General features: G+C 43.0%; 1 protein-coding gene across 17 annotated transcripts in view; it reads right to left on the bottom strand.

Moving 5' to 3' along the window:
• Positions 1-22,911, bottom strand: part of LOC100692188 (adhesion G protein-coupled receptor L3) — a 254,089-nt gene that overhangs the window by 211,741 nt on the left and 19,437 nt on the right. For 15 of the 17 annotated variants that reach the window (XM_019352859.2, XM_019352862.2, XM_005468240.4 and 12 more), the window contains exon 2: positions 14,875-14,963. The exons of 1 other annotated variant lie outside the window; for it this stretch is intronic. The gene's annotated coding sequence lies outside the window, so the exon portion shown is untranslated. Of the gene's footprint in view, positions 1-14,874; positions 14,964-16,728; positions 16,877-22,911 lie in introns of all 17 variants that reach the window. One more of the 17 variants, XM_019352823.2, reaches the window with a different exon arrangement.

Genomic DNA, 22,911 nt, shown 5'->3' with positions numbered 1-22,911 from the left:
AAAGAGCTTTCACAATATGCATTTGCACGTCAGGTCTCTGTAACTCAAGACTTTTTTGTCTTCATTCTCCCTGTCTCAAAAAAAGAAGTGATTACAAAGTAAAGAGGGACTGACGTGCTTTAAACGCACACGCGCGCACACACGCACGCACAAGGCCTGCACACATCTGCTCGTCAGTGAGCCTGTTGGAAACTGTCACATGCCTGGCAGGTTCTTTAACTTGGGCAGATGGTGCAGTGCAATTAGGCCCACCAAATCTTTCAATCAATCTCCTGTACGCCATATGAAGAATCTGGACCTGAGCTGGCAGTTTCTGTTAAACCAATGTGCTTGTCCACTTTGTATTCCGCTCGCTACTTTTTCCAAATTGTCTCTATTCTCGCTGAAACCCATTCCTGTCCCTCCCTGCTCCTGATACGGCCCGTATAGTTTCTTTGTTTTCCCTCATTTTCTGCAAGCGACAATAACTCCCCTTTCTTTAATAATTTTCCTCACATAGTTCTCTACTCTTGCGAGGTCTAATCCTCCGCAGCCGAGGCACACACACAAACAATTTTTCTCTATCCGTCTCTGCCCTCTCTCTCGGCTTGTTTAACCAATGGCCTGAATACAAGACTGTACTGTAGACAATAGGCAAGCGCAAGTGTTTCATTCACACCCAATTACTGTGAAAGGGATTTTTCTGGCCAGAAATTCACAGAGGAGCACAATGAGAGTGTCAGAGAGGAACAAGATATCCCTGGCGTTTCGCGTTCTGTCCCATGTTCCGCATACAAAGGAGAAGAAAAGCGATCTGGTGTATCCGACACCAGCGAGAGCCATTAGCAGGAAGCCGCTTAAATAAGGATAGCTCTAACTGAAGTGCTAACAGAGAAGGGAAACATCTGCTGCTCGAGCTGGGCCCTCGTTGGCCCCGAGGAGTCCGCCTTTGATCAGCGGCCCTCGCAGCCACCTTGCTACAAGAGTGCAGATGAAACAGCCTCTCAAACACACGCGGGGAGAGAGGGCGCGAGAGAAACGCGGCCACAGTAACAGAAAAGCAAACATGCAAACAATCAGGGTTAAAGCTTCGCGGAGGCGCAGACAGACCCTGGGACGGGTTTCGAAATTCAGGTATTATCTTAAAAATCTGCAGCATCACTGGTGTACTGTTTCAGGGCGGAGGGGAAATATAAAGTTGCTCAACTACTTTCTTTCCTCCTGCATAAGAAAAAAAAAGACACACAGTCTTTTACAGGGGAAGCAAGAGAGCCAAACACCTCACTCAAGAGCGGGCCAGACGCCACCTTTGGACTGCCAATCCCGCTGTTGTATTTCCCCCACCTGTGACGGGAAGATGATTCACTAGGCCTGCCAGACTGCATCTAGGGACTGTGTGTACTGGGGCGTGCTCACTGCCAGCACAGACAGAGGGGAGGAAAAAAAAAAAAAACCCCAAAACAAAAAAAATAACCCAAACCCACCACCTTCTCGGCTGCACTGTGACCTGAAAAAAGCAGTTGATAAAATAATGCGGAATGTGAGCTGGTGTATCATACTCTACCCAGTCGGGGTGTAACAATTCACCAGTTCAAATCAAGGCATCGGGCCAAGTGATTATGATATGGCAGACAGGAGGAAATCTGGGTCTTGTACACGGGCAGAATGAAATAAAAATCGCAGTCGCCCTGCATGAACACACCAGCTGCACCACAAATGCGATATCAGAATTATAGATTAAATTGGATTTTTTTTTTTTTAAACAAGAGCATGTATATGTAATTTTAAGGTCCATATTTTTAGCTGTGGAACCCACGCTCCACCTGTGCCGCTTTGCTCTCTGAATACAAATATGGCGCTGAGGCGGCTCTGCTTTGCTGATGCAAATGGAATACTAGTTATAACCGGGGTACACGTGATTTGACACTGGATTTGCAGCCTCTCAAAGGTATTCAAACAACACGCACAACAGTGCGTTTCTGCAAAATACTTTTCCTTCCCTTTGCATTACCTCCAGTCACGCTTTTCTAGAATTTTTATATTCATCGTGCTTTTATTTATGTTGCACGCGCTGGCATTTCAAATAACTCTACGGTAGGATGAATGAAGGTAATTTTTTTAAAGGTGTTTTTACAGGCTAGAGCAAACTTTATAAAAGTATGCAGTTCTTTCAACAAGATATTGGACAAATTGTTGAAGAAAAATTCAATACTGCAGCCCCCATAACATTGTTAAACCGTAAAAAAGTTAAAGGATACTTGCTCCACCACTTAGCAAAACCCATATTTTTATTCGTGAACTCTACCAGAGTAGCTTTGCATGACTGACAAAAATAATCTTTATTTATCTTACACTGAAGCTCGGCACAACCTCTCACATCATCCCCGTTGTAAACACGCTTATATAGCTCCCTTCAGCATTCCTTTAAGCCAGCTTTTTTCTGATTGGCTGCCCCTCATAAATGGAAGGATGACTATATTAGGAATATCTGCTCTTATGGACACCACAGAGATTTAACAGGAAAGGATATAACAGTCTATAACAGCAAGGTCATTCTTGGACAATAAATAGGACTATATTAAATTTAAGCTATGCTGATTGTTTTTAGCTTAGATCTAAGTGTCATAGAATGGAAATTACATTTATCCAGCTACATGACACTACCTGGTCCATTAAATGGAAGAAAATCCTGGGAGTAGAATTATAAAGGCCACAGGAGTTCAAAAGTCACAATGCGGTGACTTGTGCACAAGCTCCAGAATTTCCAGGTGGTCATTACTCTAACATAGATAACATCCTGAGGGTCACGCCTGTTCTAATTCCTAATTAACTGGCCAGAACAGAGGTCGCGGTGGGCAGTGACCCTGACCAGGAAACAGGACCAGTTTGTGTCTCAGGGCACTGCTTTTTACTCGGGTTTGGAAACGCTCACTCCCTCCTTTAATGTCTTTACTGTAGCGAGTGTCGTGGAACTGTCAGAACAGAGTCATGCTTTGAAAAAGACGGCGTAACCCCCCCCCAGGAGTCCACACTGCAAACAACCGTGGACTGAGGGGTAACCGCAGTTAAAAGCTTCATGCGAGATTCTGTTTGTTTTGTGCATGCCATTCATCAGTCAACCAGAAATAAAAAGGGCACAAACACAACAGATGAATAATTCCTGACTTCATGGCTAATCTCGGGTAAAGCTGCGTACCTATCAGTGGTATGTTTCTACGCTGTCTCCGAGATTAGTCATGTGTACACTTGCAGTGCACATGCATACTGGGGCATTACCAGCACTTGTAGAGAATACAAAAGAGGTGACTACATGTCTGTGTTTGCTGTGGGGAGATCAGGCGTGCCCTCTACGTTACAACACAGGCCACCTGCAGTCTGGGAAAATAGCTTTCTAGAGGGAATTAGAGGATTGTGAGGAATGAACAAGACAGACATGAGTAACCCGGCCCAATATACTACTTATCTACAAGCTTATATTTCACAAAGGAGGCAGATAAGCTAATACATGCCGGCGCAAGGGAGAAAAAGAGCAGAAATTAGACTGGCGAGCGCGGAGGGTGGGGAGCGAGGGCGAAGAAAACGTACCCAGGTCGAGAACCGTATAAGAGCGGTCAGTTGCGACAGAGCCCAGATGCTTTGAATCACTGCAGAACAGTTAACCATTGACTAGAGGGACTCATAGCATGAGATCCATGTCATTCGTGGTTATTCTATTCCAGAGACCATGAAAACAAAGCATAAAGCCGTTATTAAGGCCTCCACCTGCCCTGGGCAGTGAATGCAAGACTAATCAATAAGAAAGAAAGGTATTGTGGTTTGTCTTAGAGGTCAGGATATTTATGTTGGTGTGCGTGTTTGAATATAGATAAGATTATCCTGTTCTCTTTGAGGTAGGTGGTCTGGATTGCAGAGGCAGGCGTCATGTTGCAAGTATTCAAGTGTAATGGTGAAGGAAGGACTCTGATGCAACTCGCATTCTGTCACCGTTCTTGCTTCTTATCTTACTGATTAGTAATGATTAACTTTATAAACCTGGACTTGAGTGTGTAATATATTTACCTTTATGTGATAACGTCATGTAGCAGGTCACTGGAAGTTGTGCAAAAGGGTACGTTAGACTATATATTTTAATATTTATGCTCTAAAATCGAGCGTTAAACAGCATTAAACTTATATTTTTATTATTTATAGCAGCTATTCTGTTTGCATAGGTTTTTTCCCCTCATCTTTTCTGTCCATCAACATTGGTTTTGATATTATTATCGTTATTTCCTTTTAAATTTGTATTTGATTAAAGGTACTAGTACATGCCTTTTTCTTGATCCTGACAAACTGAAACACACTAACAGCACTCAAAAAAAAAATAGCTGTGGTAGTTTGTTTAGATGTAATAAAAGGTTCGTTTTAGCCTGTTGCTAGGTGGCTGCTAGGCATCTATAATTCAGCTTTTGTGGATATATGTAATGTCACTGTTGTGCAATGAAAACAAAATGCTTTTATGAGGTGCTGTAGATGCACAAAAGCTAAAATCAGGTCATTTTAATCCAATGCTAGGCAGTCGGCTGCGAGGCAATGTGATGGCGTCATAATGCATCATGCATAATTCAGCTTTTGCATATATGCTGTGGTGGTGAAATAAAAATGATACAATGCTTTTGCAAAGGTGATATTGGTGTCTAAACGTTAAAAATTGTTCATTCTAACACATTGCTAGGTGGATACTAGGTAACATGATGACATCATAAAATCTGATATAGGTAATGCTGGGCTTACACTGTGCGATTTTTGGCCCATTTTGAGCCGATTTTTGAGTCATGCGAATGTTTTGGTGATCGGCCCGAGTTTGGCCTTCATCGTGCGTCGTGCATCGTGTAGTGTACGTGGGGTAACAAGAAGCGATTAACATCTCACGACCAGCTCCCGATCATCAATCGCTTGGTTTGAAATCCTCCCGACCGTCGTGAGGGTGTCACAGTGTATGCCCAGCTTAACGCGACTGAAAAAAATCGCACAGTGTGTGCCCAGCTTAAGAAGCTTCAGGGGCCTAAGATGTACCTGTGTGCCAAGAGCACCCCCCGACCTTTTTTGCGCCACGGACCAGTTTATGTCCGACAATATTTTCATGGAAAAAATTCTTCAAACACGATAAGATTTCTTCATAACACACAGGAAAAGACCCAGGGAAACCGAGTTAACAATAAAAATGGTTTAAAAAATAACAATAAAAACTGGTAAAAACCCTGAAAACCATAAATTTCCCACCCAAGCCTCAACTCTCGCGGCCCAGTACCAAATGACTCCGGTCCGTAGCCCGGGGATTGAGAACCGCTGCTCTAACAGGAGATCACAGTCAGAGAAACAAACAACCGAACACGTTAAATGTGTGATAGTAAGACACATATTTGTGTTTGACTGCTATAACAGTGGAATTTTACAACTTTGGGAAACCAAAAGTATATCTTGTGTTTTCTTTTATCCACATGATAAAAATATATTAAATGGTGATTAACATTTTTATTAAGTAAGCTATCTAATAATCAAAAGCCAGGCACAAGCTAGCTAGAGCTTTTTGAAAATTGACACTTTGGAGCTTTTCCTTTTGCTGCATCCCTGATTTGATTTCACACAACTATTTCCCCCAATTTCCTGACATTTTAGAAGCATAATGGCGCGTGTTAGTTATAGTCCTGTGCAAAATTACAGCCGATTTTGTCTGATCGCTCTGTGGAGTTGTCTGGATTGTGGAAAACGGCACCGAGTTAAGCACAGCGCATGTCATGTTTGAACACTTCACAATAAGCCGCAAGTGACAAAAATTGAACTTCAATCGTCAAGTACCACAATTCCATTCCCCGGTGTATATTACGCAATTATCCGCAGCGCCAGGAAACAAATCCCATTGACTTGATTCCTATTTAATTATTCTACTTGAAAATCCTTTCTGCTCCCTCTTTTTCTCTGAACCTGAGAGAAAGAGGAAACCACTTTACCCAATAAAAAAAAAAAGAAAATAAAAAATCCCCCCTCTATCTGAGAATTGCATTTCTCCTAGCTTGTCAGTTTCCATTCACAAGAACCCACCTTCAGCACTTATTTTATTTAAACTTTAGCAAATGTGGCACAAAACACAATAGGGGTTTCGGGTGGTAAAATAATTACCTAAATACAGTGTGACAGGGGAGGTTGATTCATTTTGTAGAAAACACTGCCTGTTGAGAGGAAAAAGTGTTGACAGAGTCGCGAGAGACAGTAAAATGGAAGGAGGAATAATGAGAGAGACACAGAGAGGGGCAGCGTACAGTTCCCGTCACCAAACAAAACACTACATATTTCTTTGAAAGACAAAGTGTTAAGTTAGGCTACTCTGCGCTCTGTCAATAGCGACGTTTATCATAGGCCCAGCCGCGGTCTATATATTGATTAAACCATCCATCACTTAAACTCTACAAGACATTATTTCTAATTAAAAAGTAAGTCATAAATTTCGGGCTTTATTGCCAGGCCGGGGCTGTAAATAAAACTCAAGGGAGGGCAGAAACGGATCGCAGCCCCTATCAACGGTTTTAGAGCCACCGTAAAAAGGACAGACGGGTGCGACGGCACCTTCGGGATCCTCGCGTGGAGGGCGGCGTCCCGACTAAACAGATGCAAATCAATAATTCCTCTTCGCTTGTGGGGGTGTTTTTTATAAGACAGGTGCTTCCTCACAGAGGAGCACCCCATGCATATGGGGAACAAATTAAATTTTCACAAGCTACCTGGGAATATGTAAACAAACGAAAACCAAAAAAGAAAGGATTGCATTCCAAGCACTTGAAAATGATGTATGATCATAGGAGGTCATGAAAGCGTATGAGGCGCTCCATCCCACGACAGAGTTGGCCAGCAGGCTGGCAGCGAACGCGGGCTCCCATTATCTATCCGTGTCTCCATTTTCCTCAGCTAAACAACAATTTTGCTGCCAAAATATGCAGTCGCAGGACATTATTTAATGATCCCTGATGACAAAGAGGCCATTAGTACACCTACACCGCAGCCAAAGCTCCCGGTGTTGGACGGGACCGCACTGGCTCAGTCAAAGCAGAGGACACTTCACTTTTGACAACTTCTGATTACCTCACTGCGCGCGCAAGTTGTCAGGCGGCGAACTCCCCTGACAGCCGGTTGCAGTTGCAGAGCGGTGGTTATTTTTTGACAGGCACAGAAGGATGTCTGATTTCACAGGTACTGACCGAAGGGAGGGAGGGAGAGAGGAAATGGAGGGGATTGGGCGATGGAAATGAAGAAAAGGCATGTCGCGGGCTCCACGGCTGACAAAGGGAAGCATGTGCAATCATTATTCATCCCCTTCTCTCTCCTGGGCTGCTTTAAAAAAAAAAATCATTTATTGTTTTTTTTTAATACCTGTCAAAGTGGGAGCAGTGCTGACCACACGAGCGCTTTTTTCACTGTGACTTTTTGATAATGGAAAAGCTGTTGGATCATATTTGCCTAAATGATGGCCAGACAAGGGTTTTTTTTCTTTGTTTTTTTGGTTTTTTTTGCCAAAGTGAAAGAAGAGGCCTCGGTTTTGGTGAGAGACAGAACGAGAGAATCACCCTCCAGGGGGAAGCAAGAACTAATGAGTGAGCTAAAAAGGACAAGATGGAGTGATCCTCTATAAAAAGACTAGCAGTAATCTCTTCCTCTCCTCCCTCTCCTCTAGCCTTAATGTCCTAAGAGATCTTGGCTCCTCCATAAAGCCTGCTGCCTCCACACATCAAACAGAGCTGATTAGAACAGCACACCTTTGCTGGAATTGAAGCTTTTGGATAGGGTGCAGCAGAAGTTCAAGGGAGAACGAGTGCTACGAAAACCAGAAGGCGAAGGAAAAAGGCTCTTGAGGTTAGTTAGACACACCTGAGTAACAAATAAAGAGTATAAAGAGTGGCTTTGAATGTAGGCCAGTTGTTGCTTTGCTACAGTATATCAAATGGGATAATGGCAGGCCCCCCCTACCCCCTAGAGGTGCAAGCTATGCATGAATCTAATAGCAATCAACAGATCGTCCTGTTCATTTAAATCAGCTTGAGCGGTCACAGCGAGGAGCTGGGCGATACATGGGCACAGTGGGGAAGCCGAGGAGAGGAAGGGCTGGCAGAAGATGATGGAGCGAAACCACTGAGCTGCTGTGTGAGCTCGCTGTCAGGGCTGATGTTTTATTAAGACACCCAAACTGTCAGGCTGGGTATCAGGAGAGCGACCAGGCACATGACAAGACACTTTCACTAACATCCCTGTGACCCCCCCCTTTCCCCTTACTGAAAATAGCCCCGTCCAAATTTAATGCTCTCTCTGTCAGACCTGGGTGGGCACCGGTGCTGAAGGGACTTTTACTTTTACCAATCATGAAAAGTAAAACACTCACCTGCAAAGCCCTGCGGGACTGTGGAGGTGGGCTGTGACATGCAATAGCTAAGTGGGTATGTAGGGGTGGAGAGATGGAATGGAAAAGAGGAAGTGTTATCTCAGAAATCCCTCCACTAAACGGACACACAGGGTTAAGGGAAGAGGTCAACAGTGTGGGAAATGTGTTCCTTTCACTTTCTTACTGAGTTAGCATTAGCATGTTTAGCATTTAGCATTAGCACTGACTTTAAGTGGAATATAAGCTGTGTCCCAAAACGTCGGCTGCATCCTTCGGAGGCCGCATTTGAAGGCCGATTACGTCACAGCCAGGCGACGAAGGCTGTCCCAATTCGTCGACTCCTTCGAATGCGGCCGACAAATGCGTCCTTCATTTCCCCGAATTTGAAGGATGGGTCGGGTGTGTCCTTCGTGGCCCACCATATCCCAGAATTCATAGCGCGGCCCAGCCAATTTCAGTTTCCAACAATGGCGGCCGCTACTAAGTTTTAAAATTACTCTTATTAATCTTTCTGGGTCACAAAATAAACTTTTAATACATTTTCAGGCGAGAAAGTAGCTGTGCAAACTTCAAATATCTGCTTGGTTTATCAAGACATCGCATATTTGCAAAAGTGCGCCGACGTTTTCGGAGACGTATGTTACCCGCCCGCTCGATAGCTAGCCGGGGGGTTCAATGGTCACTCGAGCTGGCGAGAGCAGCGGACTCCCGGCTTCATCGTTTTCAGACCCCCGCTGTCTTTCGCTACTCAGGTTAAACATGAGTAGCCACTCGGATAACTTAAAAATGTAATTGTTTGGCTTTTTTCTGTGCTTTATTTGTTCCGGAGCAAATCGGTTTGGCTGAGATCAAAGTTATTAGATTATTAGATTAAATAAAACTTTATTAATCCATCCGGTGGGTTCCTCTGGGATTTTGACACAGCTGAATAAACGTCCAACAGAAAACTGATTAAACAGAAGTGTGAGACGGTCGAGAATTTACGGCAGTGTCCTGTTATATTTTAGATAGCAAGGAGCAGACGGCCGAGTTTATTAAACTCCACCGACACAGCGGTGACGCAAATCTGAAGGCTAGATCGTCCCATTTCACAGCCTCGCACTTCCGGCCTTCTCGGTCTTCGAAGGACCCGGCCCACGTAGGCCGCGAAGGCCGGGTCCTCCGAAGGATGCAGCCGACGTTTTGGGACACAGCTATAGAAAAAACAGCATGACTCAACCTGTCCACAAATAACATAATCAGTTTATCGGGACCTTTAAAGCTCTTTTTAAAAAAAATATGTATATTATATTTTTGACAGATAAAATAGCATAACCCGAACTTGCTTAACAGCAGTTATGCTAGCCTAGCTAGCTGGGCAGTTATTTCCTGAAATACTTCAGTTAGCGTGTGCTAAATTCACAAATCCCGCTTCTTACATTTCTATAAGCATCAAAACAAAACATAACATAATTAATAAATAATAATTCTCCTCTTCTTTCCCACCTTTGTGTTATAGCTATGCTAACCTACAGTCACTGGACACTTTATACCTGTTCAACCAAACGCAAATATCTAATCAGCCAATCACATGGCGGCTCAATGCATTTAAGAGTGTAGATGTGCTCGAGACCACCTGCTGAAGTTCAAACTGAGCATCTGAATGTGGTGTGGTTGTGCCGGATGGATCAAAAATTCCTGATCTACTGTGATTTTCCCGTACAACCATATCTAGCGTTACAGAGAATGGTCGGAAAAACAGAAGATATCCAGTGAGCGATAGTTCTCTTTGTTGATGCTAGAGGTCAGAGGAGAAAATCAGACGGCAACAGCAACTCAAAAAAAACACTCGTTACAACGACGATGCGCATCCCCCAAGGTCTCCGCTTTGTGCCTTATCGTACCAAATGAGCATGACTTAAGCAAAACATGTTGCCGACTATGTGATTCAAGCTGGATAACGCACCGTCTCAAAGCTCAGGTCATCTCAAACCGGTTTCTTGAATGTGACAATGAGTTTACTGTACTCAACCTCCACAGTCATCAGATCTAAATCCAATAGAGCACCTTTGGGATGTGGAGGAATGCAAGATTTGTACAATGTGTGTGCTGGCAACAAATATACAGCACCTGTTTTGTTATCATGTCAACAAAATCTCAAAGGAATGTCTCCAGCATAACAGGGTGTCCAACCCAGCGCTAACAAGGTGTACCTAATATTGTCCCTGACATTTCCTCAAGTGCTTGCCTTTTCTTTTAAGCACTAAAACTTTTAAACTCAGTGCAGCTATTGATTTGTGTTAAACTCTTCTTTGAGAGCTATATTTATTCTGTACCGTTGATACCAAATTTTGCAGGCGTTACAGATGCATGGAGAAATCATAGATGGCATTACCATGATAATGCAGTTCAAGAGAGCGACGAACTGACAATGAAGACATGAATATTGTATTGGAATAGATGGGCGTTGGAGCTATATATAGTGCAGTGTCACAGCAAGCACCACATAAAGCACAGGTACATGCACATACAGCGCGCAGACACATTCCAGGTGACGTAACACTGAATAATTACGGTTACATCTGCTCGATGTGTCCTTGTGTGGAGTTTTATTGTGCAAGTTTACCCTCAGCTATAAACAAATGGCTTAAAACTGCCTGGCCCTTACTGATTGTGAGAGTAATTAGAGTATGAGACTGTTAACACATGCTCTCAAAGAGAAATTATCATGTATGACCTCAACAGCAGAATGGAAACTTTTGGAGTCCTGTCTGCAAAAAACATTCACCTCGAAAACACGCCATATTTGATGATTCTAATAGCATATTAGCTATTGGACACAAATTTGCTTGAGGTTAAAATCAATAATCATCACATCAACATAAAGAAATGACTAAGCAGCCTTTTCATAAAGCTGCGGGAGCACTTTCACATCAGGTCCCCCTCGCGCCCCACCACCCACTGGGAGAAAATGACCACAAACACGTCATAATAAATCTATCCCCCAGCAAGGTGCGGTTGTCTTGACAACAACAATTTTCACGGAGGGTCATCATTATCAGCCGTGCACTACACAAAACAATGTGTGCCTTTTAAATAATTTGGTCATTTAGAGGGTTTCGATGCTGTCTGGTATCCTCGGAGCAGCCTGCTTCTGGCCTGACCATAGTTGCCCCAAGTAACAGGACACGAAAAAACAAAGACGTGCAAAGTCAACTACCTCTGGATAGGATTCAAATTCAAGAACACAACATTGGCCGAAAGGATTTCACTGCCTTTCCATTCAAATGACCTGTTTTGCATCATTTCAACAAGTCCAGGCAGGATCACGCTATGAAAACAAACGGCAGGGCTTTAAGATAACAGAACCAAAAACCTGGCGGGGCTAAAGTCATCTCTGGCCACTGTGGTCAAAGTAACCTGAATTGCTGATGCTAAAGGAAGTCATTTTGGCTATGCAAAGCACTGCAGACAGACACGGAACTTCAACTCTCTAACAGGCTAAAAAGAACTTTTGTTGCTCTGCAGCTTTGAAGATGTTCAGATAAAAATGGGGTCTATTATATTCATTTCCAGCTCTAGACTTGTATTCTTGGACTCACCCAGAGTACCTCTATTAACCACATAAAAAAAATCCTTGCTAATCTTTAAGCAGCACCTTAAAGGTCGCCTTGTGTCTGCAACAAGCCATTTCCCCTCGTCTCTTTAAGGCTCCCTGTCCCACAAACTTTTCGCTGATTGGCTGCTCCTTGTCGGGTTTTCGTAAACACAACCTGGTGCTCGTGGGCATTGAAACTCTTTGTCTTGACATTGTGGATGTCCGGAAACAAACTATAAACTTAGGACACAGTTTGGCGATATAACGGTAGTTACACTTTGCGTTCTGATACCTCAATCTTGCTCTTTACAGATGGAAGAGCCGTGCTCTGAAGTGAATAAACAAACAAATAACCTGAGATCACCATATAAGGAAATCCTGTGCCTCTGACATCAATCAGACCCAAGAGTAGAAAAAAAAGCACCTGAAACTGAGTGTTAAGCACAGTCTAAAGCAAGAGCATCCGAGCATTTGGCTGACAGGTTTGTAACAGCACATGCATCAGAGAAAAAGGAAGTACAATTGGTCTACTTCAGGATTCTTCTCGCGTATTAGCTTGAAAAATATCCTTCTGCCAAATGACACTTGTTTGTAAATCAAACATTTTTTTAAAGCCCCACAAAGTTATTGCCTTCAAGTGAATTAAACGTAATCGGCAGTGACCACAAATCAGGCAAAAAAAAGGTACATCAAACGAAGGTCGTAATTCCACGTCAGAGTGCATTAGGACGTTTATCATCAAAGCGATGCCTAGCTTTTAATTCATTTGACATCTTTCAGCACTAATACAGTATCTGATTTCTGAGGAGCACTGGTACACAGTCACACAGCGTGACATCTGAAGGAAAGCAGCGGGTTACAGGACAAGTCCCTGAAATATGTTTCTACACAGAACAGAGACCAGGGCCATTATGTCTGTACCAGATTTTCACTTCATATCTAAAACCACAAGCCAGCAGCATGCATAAGTACCGCCTGCTGCTCTCAATGTTATTCAAATGACAGCACAATTCTATTTTCACCTTGCAACTAATGTGGCCATTACTCCTATGTCAGCAACATTTACTGCCCTTCCCTTTATGCTGGATATGCTAGAAAATGGGAAAATTAATTCTGGAGCAAAAAATGGGGGGTGGATTATCCTGCAATGTGTGTGTAGCTGCTGGGATTAAGCTCAAATAAAACAGTAGTTCCCCTCTAAAAACTCCCATCCCAGCAACTCTCACGAAACAGCCACACGGAGAATATGAGGCCCTGTGGTCTTATCAAAAAGGTGATATGACACATTTTCCCCACTGTGCCGCTTTTTATGCCTTGATCATGTTGAATGCGATGTCACAAAATAGCATAAAAACATCAACGGGGGCCTGAAAAGCAACGTAAACAGTGTACACACCAAAAAAAAAGAAAGAAATGGAAATAGAAAGGCAAGTGCACTGCCAAAAGGAAGTTGTTAGGAGAAAGAGGAAAGGAGGGGTGTCTACACCGAGTCAGATGAAGGGGAAACAGGGTAGATGGATGTAGCGGTGTGTGTTTGTGTGTGGAAGAGTGTGTGTGTGTATGAGTGAGGGAGAAGGGGAAGTCGGCAGGCAAACCTATCATCCACGGAGCCCACCAGTAAACTCTGCAGGGCAAACAATCTCCCTAATTGAATTCAATCCAGGCTCACCGCAGGAGGCACCGAGGCTAGTGGATCCATTCAATATGAAGAGGGTTGCTTGGAGGTGGCGGCAGTGGAGAGAAGTGTGTGTGTGTGTGTGTGTGTGTGTGTGATGACGGGATGAAGAGGGGAGGGCTGGTATGGCAAGTGACACAGGAAAGGGAAAGAAGATAACTACAAGAAGCAGAGAGCAAACACAAGGGCTGCAGGAGACAACAACGGCAAACAGACGGGGAGAGGAGACAGGAGCCCGGCGCAAGGAAGGTTCTTGTGGTTAAGAGTCAGCGGTGAGGGGGTGCGGGGGAGCAACAGGCTCGAGGCGTGGAGAAATGGAAGCCAGCTGCGCTTTTGCATGATTACACCGAAAACATCATTTGCATCAGGGAATGAAATCCAAACACGCTCCGTAGATACGTATGGTTACCGACCAAAAAGGAAAAAACAAAAAACAAAAAAACCACCCTCCTCGCCGCCGCCGGCACAAATTAGAGGCCTAACAGTGGTGTCCCACAGATTTGCATATGAAGATGAGCACCTATCATGAATCATTTTCATAAACATCCTATTGCGCGCAGAGTACAAGCCCAATTGGCCCACATGAATGCTCTTCATTACTGTGCTGTGCTGGGTGGGGCTGGTGGTGGTGGGGGTGGTGGGGGTGTATGGGTTGCAGACTTAATCTGGGTTGCGCTGCATATTCATGACTTGCACTGAGTCATTTTTACGCCCATTTAATAGCATTAGCTAACTTCTTCTCCAATGCTAACTGAGTGTTCAGACAACGTGATTGGTCCGTTGTGATGTTGATCCCGGACCACCATTATTTTGATGATAACGCAGGGATATCATTCATATAATACTGTAGCTACATGTTTGCCATTAGCCATTTACTGTTAGCTTGTCTCTTCCACAGCGTGTCGTTCATCCCAACTTCCTCCGCTCGCCTTTAGCCAATCACGGCTAATGACTGCCCCTCCTGTGCCTAGGCTTCTTCCTATTAGAAGGGAGTTTTTCCTTGCCACTGTCGCCAAGTCTGACTTATTGTAGGGTCTTTACCTGACAGTATTATAGAGTCCCTTGAGGTAACTGTTGTTGAATTGAATTTGTGACTTTTTTGTGTGCTTTTGCAGCATTTTTTTTTTTTTCCGATTTGCTGGTGTTTTCTTAGGCTGCAGTGCGTCTGAACTCTCAGGGCCACCATACATTTACAGTCTGATGCTGTCAGAAATGCTGATAAAAAGTGTACAATACCTCAGTTTAAGAGAGGAGAGCAGTCCTTGAGTGCTGCTGCTGAACAAATCCCGTATATCACATTCCAGATAGGGAAAGCACGTCCTGTCCTGGAAGAGAACACAAAAGTTAGAGCAGGGCATACTTATGTTAGTGCAACACACCGACTCTCGCTGTATTCTCTCCAAGCGGGCGACAGGGGACGTAATTAAAAGGCAGGAACCTTTAACGTGTGCCAACATGAAGAGGCATCTGCACGTCTACTCTATGACACAGATTTACTTAAAAAAAAACAAAAATGTAAAAAAAAAAAGGAGTCCAAGCGTTACTTTCTCCAAGCCACATCACACAGACACTTTTTATTTTGCTCGCTTCTGGGTCGACCGTTATTAAGTGGCATCTTCATAAATTTTTCAGCTGCTTTCTGGTTCCCATACTGGTGCTACAGCCCGATTGCCGCTGTATGAAGTGCTATTCAGGTCACATCAGCTTTTAATGGCTGATTTATTAGGGCCCAACAGGAGCTTGAGGATGGGCTGCAGGACAAAGAGCCTGTTTTAAACTACATTAACACTCTGCAGTAAATATCCCATACAACATTAGCATTTTGATGGCAACCTCCCCCAGTCACCTTTCGCACTTTCCAGTTTTCCCCTCGCTATCCCACCCTGCCTCTTTAGCCATCGTATCAATCCATCTTTGGAGTGCTTTCTTTCAGAGATTTCTCGTCTCCCATCCTTAGCGTCGCCCCGTTCACTATATACATTTCAACTGAACGCATTCAATTTATATCAGTGCTGGCACGACACCGGTGTGCGAGGGGTGAAGTGGTTAGGTTTAATTATAGACGTATTAATGAAGAGCATGCACACAGAGGTAAAATCAAATGGCATTCAGCGGTTCTGGGAAAGAGCAATTCTTCTTCGGCATCCCTGCTGAAACACACGACGAGCTGTTCTCTTTGTTATTGTGACGCAAAACAATCATTACATGATTTATAATTAAATCTCACATGCAATCATAAAACTGATGAGCACCAAAGCTTTTGTAATTGAGGTGTCTATGGCACTGGATGGTCTTGAATAATAAGCTAAAAGCAAAAAAGAGAAAAAGGATTAATCGGTAGCACTGTGTTTACTATGCAAATTAGGTAGATTTTCCTTTTGACTTAATTAAAACAACCTTTTTTTCTTTTCTTTTTTTCCCTCTCACCTATTTGGATTGTCCGCCTCGTGTCCACATCTCTTTTAAAAGCACCGGCTGTTGATTTAAAATGAATACACATACAGAGACACTGGGAAAACGAGAGTCTAAAATTTGTGCATGTGTGCCAATGATAAAAAAAACGTACTTAGTGAAATGATTTCTTTACTTTTGTCAAATTGTGCAAAGATGTTTGCAAATGAAAAGAAAACGAATGGCTCTCAATTATATTGCCAAATTTCTAAATATTATCTAGGCACAATGGCCAACCGGTCTTGGCTTTCGAACAAGTGCCGGGGACGTGCTTCATCAAATCTGCTGTTCATTATGTTTGATCAAATTTGAGACTTTGGCAGAGAAAGCAGATGCGATAGGTCAATTTAGCTGAACCGCTGAAACTAGTTTGGTCAACAGAGCATCTGCCAGTCATTTAGCAGGCCTGCAAGTGTTTGGAAAGGAGCACGGTCGCACCATATTGCAACAATCCTAACCACATACTGCTGCACAAAAAGGAGAAATCAATTGCACCGAGAACAGAAAGCAAAAATTATGTTCTGGGCGGTATAATAGGCTATGGTAGGCTTTCGTTGTGTGCTTTCACTTCTTTTTCTGATCAAACCTAATTAACAGTAATTACAGCAACTGGACAAAGCTTTAATTTTACACATTTACCTCTTATAAACTCCTTGCTGCTCTCCTTGGTCTTTCGCACTCAGCAGAAACACCATCAGAGCCAAATTTACTGCTCTCGTCCAATCATTAGTGTTAAAGTACTGGCAGTAGTTGGGAGGTGAGGCTTCCAACACATCATCAGTGAGTTCTGGACAGAGAAATATACATCCATAAGGCTGAAAGACCGACGCATTATCTGGAAAATCACCTCATTTTCCTGCTGGAGACAGACACTACTTTACCAGTGTTGCATAGTCATATACAGTTTTTAACCGCAAACAATTATGCCACCTTGTGCATATATTAGCTGCAACTTTAAAGATGTGTTAGGTTGTTGTGTGGAAGGATTGCACTCAATGAGCAGCCTAGCAAAACATAAGAAAGTGTAAATGTAAGAGGAAATGTAAGAGGATCTTACATTTACACTAGTCTTACATTTACACTAGTGCTGTGAGATACAACAGATTTGGTATCGATCCGATACAAAGTAAATACAGGGCCAAAATTACCGATACTAATACCGATACCGAGTAAAAATGGGGCCAATATTACCAATACTAATACAGATACCGATACCGAGTAAAAACGGGGCCAATATTACCAATACTAATACAGATACCGATACCAAGTAATTACAGAGCCAAAATTACCGATACCAAGTAAATATAGGGCCAATATTACCAATACTAATACCGATACCACGAGTTTTAACCTACAAAGGCAGCTCATGTAGAGGAGAGAAATGTGTCATTTATATGATAAATCATCCTCTATTTGCAACCTCTAAACACACTTTAATGACCACTAAATCAGTGTGATTTGTACTTTCCACAATATCTTGTCAACGCAACAAAACATAATGCCTTTCGGCTTTTCATGTATTTTTGAACCTGGGTTATTTGTCCTGGAATGTGTATTGGCTATAAATAAAACAGACTTGACAGTCAACACAAAACGGTTCAGACAGTTTTCATAATGCGCGATTTCCCAAAAAAATCACGAGTTCAATGGGCTGCATTCTAGAAACAAAGTATCGATCGGATCGCACTGGTATTGATCCAAAACCAATACCAGAGCTGGTGTCTGGTTTTGAGCCACCCTCTAATTTCACCCTCAATAAACATGAAGCAGTAATTTTGAGTAAAATGCATCTTTCTTTCTTTCTTTCTTTCTTTTTTTTTTTTTTTTTTAGAAAACTGCACATCTGAGTAAAATACATGTGAAATATATACAATTAAAGGTGTCTTTATTTGCATAATTAATCATCAAGAGAAATGTGATTGGTATCCATTCAAGCTTATACCAATCACGTAAACTTCATTTGAACAGTCTGCAATAAATTCAACGATTTACACTGTACTCATGTAACAAAATTACATGGAAAATTTAAACACAATCAAATTACTTAAAATATGCAAAAACAGCTTTTTGATTTCATCCTTTTATTTACAGGTTGAGCTACATTTACTGCAGGCACTGCAACTTTACTCACTGATTATTTTCATTTTGATTTTATTGCAACTATTGTAAGAGCCTCAATTAAAGTGGGGTTTGTAAGGTAAAGCTGGAAATATGCTTATTTCTGTCAGAAATCATGTGCAGAAACAGTCGTTTCAGAGAGATACTCAAAGTAGTAACCTGCTGGTTACTAGTCAGCTGCTCTAATCTCTGATCTTTGTCTCCCTAAACCAGCCCTGAACCTGCCCCATAGTGTGTAAATCCTTGCAGTGGGATGCATTTAAGGGAAGAATTTCTCATTCTAAAGAGTGTAGTTTTGTTACTTATAGGTATAATTGTTACTTTTCGGTAAAATAACCCATCCGTGATTTAAAAAGCATCCCAACTTTAACTGGAAGTAAGCAAGACGTGAACATAGCAAGTTTAATCAAAAGGCTTGGCATTCTTGCATGCACAGAAAAAACGCTTTAGTGGGACGCCTCTGCATACTTGCATTTTAGAGTTTTGCATTAAAACATCCGAGTAAAGGCTGGTATTTCAAATAACGGCAAGTAGAGAAAAGGCTTGCACGTTAAGTGAAAGCCTGCTGAGATACCATTGTGAGACAAAACTGAGACTTGGATTAATTTTACATCCTGTTATTAACTTTTCACCGGCTGCTAAGGATATGCCACCAGTTAGAGCAGGAGGCACCGGGAAAGCAAAGTGAAAGATTTTTGTTGAAGTGCCAAGAAAGCTAGCCAGGCTCACTGGATATCCACAAGTGCATGATTGCCAATTGGTGAAACGCATGAGCGCAAAAGGAGGCACTGTACAGTATGTGGCAACTCCACTGCATTAAGACAGAAAACTGCTTCTTTTCTCTGTTACATTATCTACTGTAGCCTGTTTCTTTTTTTTCCTTTCAGTCCCCTTGGCAAAAGGAGTGCTTTCCAAATTACAAAGTGATGAAACACAGCATGACTATCCAGCTTTCGCTGCCATGAACTTAAACCTGAATTTGATTTCACACCCCGAAAGTGATTCATTGTGGTACAGTGTGCTGAATATCACTGCTGAGTGTGGTTGTAGAGCAGCAGGCCATATTTCTGACCACGCCTGACAGTAATATTGGGTGTAACCGTGCTTTTTTTTCTGTGTAAGATTTACGGTTACACTGTGGTTTGTAATGTTAATTTTAACAAAACTAAAGAAGGAAGTGCAAGCTATCCCGGCCTTATGACACTCTAGTGTATGGCAGCAGCATTTTTCCTCACATTCGTGAGTGTGCATTTGAGCCTGGTGGCAGCTGTCTAGCTTTTCCTTCAAAGGACGAGTAAACGAGCTGACCTCCCGGCCTTAATTATCCTACAAAGTCTCTGTTGATAACAGCAAAGTGAATTAATCACAGAGCACAGAGCTGGCTATTGCTGATTTAGTTTAGTATTTATGTATACAGTATAAGTAAGTATGTAGAACACTTTAATCTGAACAAGCAATTACACACCTACACAAAAGCATACAAAACAACTGCTAGCTTAATGTTGTTCCTGCCCAGATAAACCATTCAGCCCGAGTGTGTTGTTTCCAACTACCTAGAGCTAAAAATAAGAGGAGAGAAAGCAACACAAGCGGCACAAGACAAAGTAGATTTAGCCACAGCCGTCTCACCGACTACATCAGTGTGCTTTAACAGGACAAATCCCAGAATTTTGGAGGCAGCAAGCGATGCTTGAACAGCTACTGTGTGAGCACCGTTAAGAAAAAGTGCCTACTTTACCTGCTTGTGGTGCAAGACAATAAGATTCACTATATAAATGGTCCTGTATTACAGAATGTAAATACGTCAATGTAGTGAATGTAGTGGGGTTTATATTAAAAGGAAAACTGCCTTTGCAGTGGCGTTCCTTTCTATGGATTGCTTCTCTGCTGTCTTTGCTATAGCTCCTGGTTACCTGAGCCTTCATACTGTCTTAACATAGACAACAAATCACTTTGAAGAAAAGTTGTCCATTACAGATACTCCTTTATCATCACGCATCAAAACAACCCCCTATCAGGACACGGCGTCCCAATATGAGACGGCAAGCGGACGCAGGCGGCCGCTGTATGACTGATCCGAGTCGACAGCCTGTGGTGTGTCTTTATAAAAGCATTTATTGAAGCACAACGCCACGGCCTGCCGAAAGCTCATCAAAGAGTGGCTTATTTTATCAGCCAAGTGGAAAATGTGCTGAGAGAGAGGGGGGGGGGAGAGAGAGGCAATAGTGAGGAAGTCAGCGAGAGTAACTAAGCTATTGTGCCCATCACTGACCCAAACACCCGCATTACAGTAGTCACGGCGGCTCGCCACAAAAGCTCTAATCGGCAGAGCAGGCCTCTAAATTAAATGACCCTGTAGTTGTGACACTGTAACTGACAAGCCGGCCCGTGCACGCCGGGGCCAAAGGCAAAGGAGATATGGCTAATGAACAGAAAATGTATTGAAATGGCGGCATCTTTTACAAGCCCAGACAGCCTTAAGTAACCTACATACTCCTCTGTGAAGTATGTAATACGCACTGCTGGTACTTATTCGCCTACTTGCAGCTATTTCATAGATTATACGGACTTTAAAATGAGCTGCTCTTGGAGACAGAAATAACCAGGCTTCATAAAGATTCCATTTGCACCCTCAGGTAAACTGCACTTCGAGTATAACGTGCCATGACTCTCACCAAATGTAACTATTGCGGCTCCGTGAGGAGGAAGCTTCACATAACCAATCGGCCATTGCATTAAAACCACGGACAGGCAATGTGAGTGGTTTTGCTGATCTCACTGCACCGCAATATTCAGCCGGGAAACCTAGCATTCATGCAAACTGCACTCCCCAACAGCAGCAGCCTCCCTCCCTGCAAGGCAATGCTACAAACAAACCCAGGAACACCACAAATCGGAGTGTAGGGTGTGCCGAATGAACCTGATCCATGGGCGGAGCTGAAAGACCAACGGAGACCCCCATATCATCCAGATGATTTTGAAGTGCTTAAATCTCACTGATACAATTAACAAGTCAAACTGCAAAATAAAAACAAACTCCGTTCGTGAAACGCGATTTTAACGAATTACGCTGCACACCACGGTCACTTAAGAAATCACGGTGATTCAGAGCCTGCTCGTTCAGAGGGGAGGGAAAGCTCACCAACTGAAATCAATGGGCAGCATTTATAATGCATGGGCAGCATCTACACCCCCAAGGGTCACATTAAATTCAAGGGAAGCTGATAACAATTGACTGAAGTAGATGGCAACTGCAGGGAGATTATGTATAGTTACGTGTCTGCTTCCTCATTCTTGAGGCTCACTCTAATTCGCTACCTCTTCGCCTCTTGGTATCCGTGCTTTAGCTGCCGTAGATCCCCCCCACCCCACCCCACCTCACCCACTCCCCCGTTCTTTTCTTCTCACCTTTTCCTTTCTTTTTTTTTAAGCCCTCATCATTTCTATCATCTTCTTTATGCTTTCCCTCTAGCTCCCATTTCTCTCTCACACCGCTCTGGCATACAAATGAGAAGAGATGATGAGGGATGTACAGCATTGAGCACTACAGTGCATCCCCACAAGACTTTCTCATACACTGGCCCTAATTGGCCTTAATTGGAGAGGGACGAACACTGGGATACGAGTCTGTAGGTTAGTCTGCGCCGCATGCATGCGTACTCTTGTTTGCGAGCTTTTGTCTGTGGACATATTTATTAAAAAACGGGGAGAAAAAAAAGAAAAGCACAAACAAAACAAGTCGATGAACACATAGCCTCGAGTATAAAGCATTCAGCTAAAGTGGTACGCGGCACCTCGATTTTAAATTTTCATACGTGGGTGTATGCAGGCTCATGTGTTTGAATATTTATGTAAATATCATGTTTTTGTAGTCCTCGGGCCCTAGATTGCTTCTCAAGCCACAGCCAGATTTCTGTGTTATCACATGATCTCACCAACAAGCCAAGCTCAGAGAGGCTTCTCTAAAAAACAAACAAAAAAAAACAGCAGCCAACGCCAAACGTGCAAAAACCTATGGTCAAAAAATAAAGCTGTCAAAACACCACATTCACACAACAACCGCCTCTACTGAGGCCCTCAAAGCTGTTTACCTTGGTAGAGCAATATCATTATTACTATCACGCACGTCTTTATTTAGAATACATATATATTCCCACCACGATGACCAACCTTGCAACAGAACATAAAAGTCAATAGAGGGGAAAATTGTATGGGTAACACTAGTGGGACTTGACACCGTAGGTCCTTCACGAGGGTTCACGGCGCGCGCATCTACAATCGAGGCATTTAGCATTTTTCTTTGATGATAATGTCACACGCAGAGGCGCGTTTGTTCTGTGAAGGGCTACCGGCGCAAGGCCACGAAGAGAGAGACAGAGAGGGAAGATGCAAATGAGACATCATAAAACAGAGGAGCGCGTTCGACGGATCAGGACACACACTTGGGTGCTTTTTCCCGCGTGTCAAGTCACGTAAAACCGTGACATTTTGGAACGATTTTAGATAAATTGGCCGGTTGTTGAGTCTACGAGAGGTCCTAAAATAAACCCAAGCAACCCCCCAAAAAAGTGAAAGACAAATGGATCTGATTGAGAGCTTGAACCCTTACAAATACCTGTCAGCTTTCTCAGAGTTGTAATGACTCAGGGCCAATCGCTTAGATGCTAAACAGCAGAAAACTGTAAAAAATGACCCTTAAAATTT

The sequence above is a fragment of the Oreochromis niloticus genome, linkage group LG3, assembly GCF_001858045.2.
Source record: "Oreochromis niloticus isolate F11D_XX linkage group LG3, O_niloticus_UMD_NMBU, whole genome shotgun sequence".
Taxonomy (NCBI): Eukaryota; Metazoa; Chordata; class Actinopteri; order Cichliformes; family Cichlidae; genus Oreochromis; species Oreochromis niloticus.
This window is presented reverse-complemented; position numbering and strand designations above follow the sequence as displayed.